Source organism: Prionailurus viverrinus, chromosome A3 (genome assembly GCF_022837055.1).
Source record: "Prionailurus viverrinus isolate Anna chromosome A3, UM_Priviv_1.0, whole genome shotgun sequence".
In the NCBI taxonomy this organism is placed as follows: Eukaryota; Metazoa; Chordata; class Mammalia; order Carnivora; family Felidae; genus Prionailurus; species Prionailurus viverrinus.
Genome location: NC_062563.1, coordinates 6,135,961 through 6,143,994, shown reverse-complemented (window position 1 = coordinate 6,143,994; position 8,034 = coordinate 6,135,961).

Below are 8,034 nucleotides of genomic sequence, written 5' to 3'. Positions count from 1 at the left end.
GTCACTTTTGCCATGTTAAGGCCACACTTCCAGGTCTCCGGGATTTGGGAACCAGAAAGCCTGCCACACTGGCCCCCACAGGCCGGATCCTCACTGTGGAGAGTTCAGGGTGGCCCACGAAAGGGTGACTACAGCCATACGTGTCTCTTGTCTCCCGTCGGACACAGAGCATCCTCCCCCAGGACCAAGCAAATAGCTTCAGAATCCCTCAGGCAAGACTGACCCAAGCTTGGTGGTTTGAGGGCTCCGGGGGGGGGAAAGGTCTCCGCCATCAGCCCAGGGGGGCTTCTGGGAGACAGAGGCAGAGGGGTGGGCCCAGGGGGGTTCTGGGAGACAGAGGCCAAGGGGGGTGGGCCCAGGGGGCTTTCTGGGAGACAGAGGCAGAGGGGTGGGCCCGGGAGGGTTCTGGGAGACAGAGGCCGAGGGGGGTGGGCCCAGGGGGCTTCTGGGAGACAGAGGCAGAGGGGGGTGGGCCCAGGGGGGCTTCTGGGAGACAGAGGCAGAGGGGTGGGCCCGGGAGGGTTCTGGGAGACAGAGGCCGAGGGGGGTGGGCCCAGGGGGCTTCTGGGAGACAGAGGCAGAGGGGTGGGCTTCCAGTCCTCACCTCTGCTAAGGTGCTGGGGACGGCCAGAGAGCCAGCAGGCGGTGGAGGCGGGCCCCTGGAGATACCCACAGCCCTTACTGGGACTCAGTGGGTCCAGCTGGGTGCTGGGTGGTCTCATCGCCCTGATCCTCAGTTATCTGCCCTGTAGAATGGGAACAATCACAGTGCCTGCCTTAGACAGTTGCTGCCAGGACGCATAATGCCCACAGAGAACACAGGGCCAAGTCCCCGGTGCACGTTAGACTCATGGCAAATCTTCCCACGTGGACGAACTGGTAACTCCGTGACCCCGCTGTTCGGGCCACAGGCCCTGTTTTCATCTTCGATGTTCTCACTCCCACTGCACATCCAATCCACCAGAAAACGGCCAGCTCTGCCTCCAGCGAAAGTCCGTCACGGACCCTCTCCTTGTCCCCACCGCCATCATCTCTCTGCTGCATTCTTGCCAGAGCCTCTCGCTGGCCTTGCTGTGTGCCCTGCCCTCTCACCACCTGTTGCCCGCAGGACAGCAGAGCGATTCCACTAAGACTCAAGGCCGCCCAGGCCATTTCTTGGCTCAGAGCCTTCCAATGGTTCCCTACGTCCAGTGGTACCCAACGTAAAGTCAGCCCTGTTACCGTGGCTGACAGGCGCCCGTGGGATCCAGCCTCCAGACTGTTCTCTGACCACACTCTACACTCCTCTCTCCGTCTCTGTCTCTCTCTGCAGTAGCTACGCTGGCCTCCCAGCGGCCGCTCCCACACACGTAGCAGGTTCCTGCCTCGGTGCCTTGGCATCGCCCTTCCCTCTGCCTAAAATGCCCTTCCTTCTGATGACCATGTACCCAGTAACCTCGCCTCATTCATGTCTCCAGGTCTTAGTATCACCTTTTCTTGGCCCGACTACACAGTAGAACAAAACCTTTATATCTTTTTTTAATTCTGAGAGAGAGAGAGAGAGAGAGAGAGAGAGAGAGGGAGAGGGGATTATGAGCGGAGGAGAGGGGAAGAGGGAGAGAGAGAATCTCAAGCAGGCTCCACGTTCAGCAGGGAGCCCTACTCGGGGCTTAATTCCACGGCTCCGGGATCATGACCCGAACTGAAATCAAGAGTCAGACACACTCAACCGACTGAGCCACCCAGGCGCCCCAAACCTTTCTATCAACACCCGATATGCGATTTTGTTTTTATTAGCTGTCGCCTCGCACCGATTGAATTCACTTCTCAGCTCTATGAAGGCAGGGACTGTACCCCTTTTGGCTTTGTCACGCTCCTAACATCTAGAAGGCATAGTACTTGCTCGCTGTTTGTCGGACGTGCAGAATTTACTGAGGACTGAATGAGAACAGCGTCAGGCATTTGTCTCAGGCCTTCGCACCGATTCTCTGCCGTAGTCCTGGCACCCACACTGTGAGGTAGGTGCTGTGCTTATCGCCACGTGCCCACGCAGACACATTTAGCAGATGAGGAAACGGAGGCCTCAGAAAGCCCAAGCGCCTCGCTCCGCAGGCACGTGGTGGGGCCGGGGCTTGAACCCGAGCAGCGAGATTCCCCGGGCTCGGACTCTCGCTACCCTGGAGGGCGCGGTCCACCCCGGCAGCTGCCGATCCGCGTGGCTGTGGAGCACGTGAAACGCGGCCGGTCCTAATTGAGATGTTCTGCGAGCGTAAAACCGATTTCAAAGGCTTAGTCCCCAAAAAGGAACGTAAAATCTACCATTAGTAGGTTTTTATATTGGCGACATGTTGAAATGATAATATTTTGGATATATTGGATTAAATAAAATACATTATTCAAATTGATTTCACCTGGTTCCTTTTGCTTTTTTTAATGTGGCCATTAGAAGATTTGAAATCGCACATGTGGCTCCCATTTGTGGCTCATGTTATATTTCTCTCGGACGGCAGTGTTCTACACCATCTCCCAGGCTTGAACTTGAACATCTTCCGCCGGGGAGTGAGCAGGTGAGGCGCTCCAGGGACCCGGCTCAGCTCCAGCTAAAACCTGTTCTCTGAAGACCCTGCCTAGGGATTTGGATGGCTAAATATTTACGGTTCTGAGGCTGCATTTCTAACAGCTCCAATATGCCCGCGGACTTTGTATAAACCTAATCATGGCGAGGCACACGGTTTCCATTTCAGCTGCCTTTAATCCTCAGCCCTCTGATAAAGGAGATGTGACGACATCTCCTTGAAGCGCTGGGCCAAGTCCTGCCTGGGGAGCGGCCACCCGGATCTGCGAAAGGGCAGGGGCTGATCTGGGGCGTCCCCGGTGGTTATATTTTTCAAGCGATAGTGGTGTTTTTCATGGTCAAATCTGATTACTCTCCTAACCTGGCTGTGGAAGGAAAAGTGAGGAATTCCAGAGAGTCTGAGGCCCTCGTCACACACACCAGCTCTCACCCCTCCAGGGAGCTCAGGGCAGGATTTTGAGCTGCTGCTAATGAAAACTTAGATCGGGTGCTGACGGGACAAGAATCCTCATTATTTGTTGTGGGTCGTGATGGTGAGAGCAGAATTGGGGGGTGTGTGTCTATGTGTGTCTGGTTGTGGGTCTGTGTGCCTGCTTTCAATTCATCTAATGCCATTCCCTTGGGCTGTGGCTGTTGTTTTCGGTTTTAGCAAGCCCGAGAGAGAGAGGAGAGAGAGAGAGAGGGAGGGAGGGAGATTGAGATCTTCACATGGGGGAGGCACGGTAACATTCTGCATCCCTGTTTGAAGTGACTGTAAGTGGAGACTGAGGTCGCAAGAGAAACTTCTGGAAAAATCAGGAGGCCTTCAAGATGGACGTAGAGGCGGTTGACATTTGAAGCCGTCTGTGGTGTGGCCCGCTTTTGCCCCATCTCAGGAGGTGTAATAAGGTGACGACTCTGGATAATTCGCAGGACTTCAACCAAATTTTAGTTAGAAGGTTAAAAAAATGTATGTGGCCACAAAAGAGAGAGAGAGAGAGAGAGAGAGAGAGAGAGAGAGACAGTGTTCGTATCAGAACCCAAAAATCTTGTCAATGGAGACATCACCTGAAGATGTTTTCGAACTTCTTTTGGAGCAGGGGCAGATTGTAACGAAAAGTCTATTTCTTATTCCTTTACTTTTCACTTTCTGCAGTTGTGGGTGCTGATTTTTAACAATTGCAAATGGTCGTCCGTGACTTTTAGACTGTACACGATGCTGATTGAGTTCTCTTCCTGAAAGTTAATTACTATTGTTATTTTTGTCCTCAGGACCCCAAGTGTTTTAACACAAGGACAACACCTCTGGAGTCGTGATACAATTTCATATGAAGGGCTCAGGTTTTGCCATCGTGGATGCCTAGTGACCTCCAACCACAGAAATCCTTCCTTCTCTCTAATTCTGGTGCCTATTTGCAATGAAATGATGCCATTTGCTTTAAGGCCTGGCCTCTCTGCAAATGGTTATTTTAACTGACACTCAAGTCAAAGGCTCGTTTGTGATGACTTTCATTTCAGTTTTATGGCAAATTAAATTACGGTTGTGGTTAAACAAATTTACATTAAAAACCATATGTGCTGAAGAGGTTTGGGGCAAGAGTATCGAGTTTATACTTTAAAAAGCCCGAGCTGCTCTGTTTAAAGTGGATCTTTCATAAACTCAGAGTCAAGAAGCAACAATAATGTCCTTCACCGAGTCCAACAGTTTGGAGGAAAAAAAAAAAAACAAACCCAAAAAAACCGGGAACTGAACATACTCGTGAAGCAGACACCCAGCTGAAAACCGCTAAGTGGAGCGTTTCTGTCAAACCACGTTTGAAATTAAGGAATTCGTGTAAATTGCCATCTTTTGCATCAGAAGGGAGAAGCGCACACAGTTCCCCCGCTTTATGGAGTTGTTGTGACATAAGAAAACAGAATCTTTTTAAACCTCCAGTTTAATTAATTCCTAAAAAAAAAATAATTTAGCAGCAGCACGTTAAAAGGAAAGACGAAGAAGAAAAAACCCCGATTAGTTCCAAATAAGCGTCTCTTAATCACCCTTATGAAGGCGTAATTTGCAAAACACTACGAGGAAGTAACATCTTTTTAATTTTGGGGGGAAAAAGTGCATTGATAAAAATGAGTAGCCCATTTTAATTAAAACTCATAAAGTGCGCACATCTGTTTGGGATTGTTCGGCGTGGCGGCGATTAGCGGGTCCCTGCACCTAGATAATGAGTCCCCGGTTGTCGTCGCGGGCATAATGGCCAGGCCCTTGTGAGAACGCTGCCGGCGCACTTTGTGGCGCGGGGCATATGCCCATTAGATCCCAGTAAGTCCAGCCCCAAGCGGAGGGGTGCGCTGGGGGGGCCGGAGTTAAACACAGGAAACAAGCGTTGAGTGTGTGCCAATAAAAATGATCACAGATCAGGGCTGCTGATGTCATAACCCTGGGGGTCGGGGGTCAGGGCGCTGAATGCGCCTGAAAGGGGCCGCCTGTCTGCGGCCGGGCCGGCGGCGGGCGAGGGGGCGCGGCGCGCACAAAGGCCCGCAGCGCCTCATTAGAGACGCGTTTGATGGGCTCCCGGCCCCCACGGGGGCCCCGGGCGATGTCAATGGGATAATTACGATGATCTAATGGCCGGCTCTTTTGCATGCAGGCCCGCCTGAATGGGCGCCTGGAGGCTGCATTGAGCCGGGCTGTGTAAACTGTAGGGTGCCTCGCCGACTTGGAGCCGCGGAGACTGGCGGCGGGTCAACTTGGACCACTTTGCATTCACGCTCTCAATAGGCCGAGCGGGAGGCGCGCTTTTCCGCGGCCGCCTTTCAGCCGAGAGTGACAGATTGCAGGTCAGGGGCTGGCGGGACCCGGGCCCTCGCCGGGCAGATGGACCGCGCGGCCACTCGGGGCGGAGGTGGGGGGGGGGGGACCCCCGCCCCGCGCCCGCGCGCGTCCACGCGGAGCAGGTGCCCGCGCGCCGGGGTGGGAGTGGCGGCCGCGCAGCTCCCAGGGCGGGGGCGGGCGTGCTGGGAGGGGGGCGCGGGTGAGGCTTGCGGGGGTGGGGGCGGGGTGGTTTCCATCCCCCACCCCCCACCCCCGCCCCAAATGCTCTCTTAATTACGAGACTAATCATCCAACAAGTCCCAGAGCCCAGCGCTTGGCCTCTCTCCCACACTTGTGCGTGTCCCCGTGAGCCGCCTTGGCTGGCACAGCAGACCCACCGTACTTTGGAGGAGGGTCGGGGAGAGGGAAGGAGTGGGATAGTTGCAGTTTCGAAAGCATGCTCGCTCGCTCAGTGGCTTACGTCAAACCACATGACTGTGCGGGGGAAGCCGACCACTTTCGACCCACGACCCACGAGGCTGGCAATGTTACGGGCTCGACCTGACGTTATCCGGCTTCCATCAGACCTCGCAGTAATCGTGTTATTTTGCATACGTGAGAATCTGGACCTTTGCAGCCCCTGGGATTTATACACACGGCTTAATCTGGGTCTTTGCAGCACGTAATAGGACTTAGTGACTATGGCTGGCATGAATGAATGAGTGAATGAATGAATGAAGGGAGTACAGACAGACCCCTGTGCAGAAAAAGTCCGCAGTTTCCTGTTTTGCCCCCCTCCTGCCAGGGGGCCCCCCTCCTCCAGGCAAGCCGTTCTAACAGCCTGGCATGCTTCTTTTTCCTCCTTCCTCTTGCACTTAGGAAAAAAAAAAAAAAAACCACTTTCTAGAAAACTTAGACCGTCCTAACAAGGTAAAAAGAAAGTATTAATCCTCCTATCCTTATTCCAAACCTGTGTGTGTAAGTCTCTCTGTGAGACTGTATAGGTTACATCACGTAGCATGTGTCCCACACAGAGCCCTGCTTTTATATGAGAGGGATCTTTACAACTGCATTAGATCTGCTGTCACTGGCATTTTTCCCTATCTGTAAATATCATTCTCCTGTGAAATGGCCGCCTATCCTCTGCAGGGTGGAATTGCCCAGATTTGTGTAAACAGTCCCCCGCCGATGGACATTTAGGTTGTTTCCACTTTAAGACAATATTGTTATGAATATATTTGCACACTCTGTTTTGCACGATCCTCCAATTATCTCCTTCAGATGAATAATTATTTTTTCAAGGGTAAGGGATGTCATTTCTCTTGTATATTCTGTATTTAGAGCTGGAATCCATTGGGGGCAATAATCTAGTCTTCATCACTTGTGAATATGCGTTAATTGCACCTGGCAGGGTCAGGCTCCATCTCCATAGCAAACCTTTACCCGCGCTCTCTCTCTCTCCTCTTTTCCAACCCAGAAACTGCCTTTTCTGTAGCAAAAATTTGGGGGAGGGGATCACTCCAGGGAAAGAGGTGTCTCTGATCTTTACTTACTCTTTTCTTCACTCAGTGAAGCCCCTCCCCCCCCCCTTTTTATAGCCAACCATTAGCAAGGATTTCATCTCTGATGCCTTCCCCGGAGTCTGAACCCTTTCACAGTTGAGCCGAGCACCAGATTACCTGGAGGTCCCAAAGCCAGACTTGGACACAACACTCGGCACAGCAAATGGCAGCAAATGACGTTGCGTAACTGATGAGATGGAATTGCCAAGTGTAATAAAACTCAGCCCCTGATTTGGATCTCGCGGCTACCCACGTGATGTCCGAGTTGCGTCTGGGCTGCAGGGTAAATTTATCAGACAGAGAACAAAAGTGGAATTAAGGGGCATTTAAGGGTTTTAAAATTCAGTTCACTTAGGATAAAACAATTTATGCACCCCGTAAGCATTTTTTCCAAACACAACAGTGAAAAGCTTCTCTCCTGCCCCATCTCCCAGCACCCCCCCCCCCAACTATTTTCTAGCTATCTCTCCCTAGAGGCAATGCCCTTACCACACTCTGTGTCTCCTTCCATTGATATTCTGTGCATACACGGCCGGGTATATGCATCTCCCCCTTTGTACGGGAAGCTAACATACGATACACTTTGTTCTAGTTTGTTCTTTTCACTTACAGTACCTGGATCCATAGTCCTTGTGTGAGTGAACCAGTGCAACCAATCCCCTGCTAATGGACACATAGGTTAGGCTCAGTCTTTTGTTACTACAGACAATATTCTTGTCACAGATGTAAACACAGGTCTGTGCTTAAATTCCTAGCAATGGGGAAACGCCACACTAGAAGATATGTGCAAAGACTTGAGAGCTTTTGACACATTGCCCAACAAAAAACATCCTTCTAATTTGCACTCCCCCAAAATCAGGTCTGAGAGGGCCTGTATCCCCATGCCTTTGCCCACCTCGGCAATTTTTAAAATTTCTGTCAGTCGGATCTATGAGAATGTCCGGATGATTTTTTTTTTAATTTTTTTTCACCGTTTTTTATTTTTTTTTGGGACAGAGAGAGACAGAGCATGAACGGGGGAGGGGCAGAGAGAGAGGGAGACACAGAATCAGAAACAGGCTCCAGGCTCTGAGCCATCAGCCCAGAGCCTGACGCGGGGCTCGAACTCCTGGACCGCGAGATCGTGACCTGGC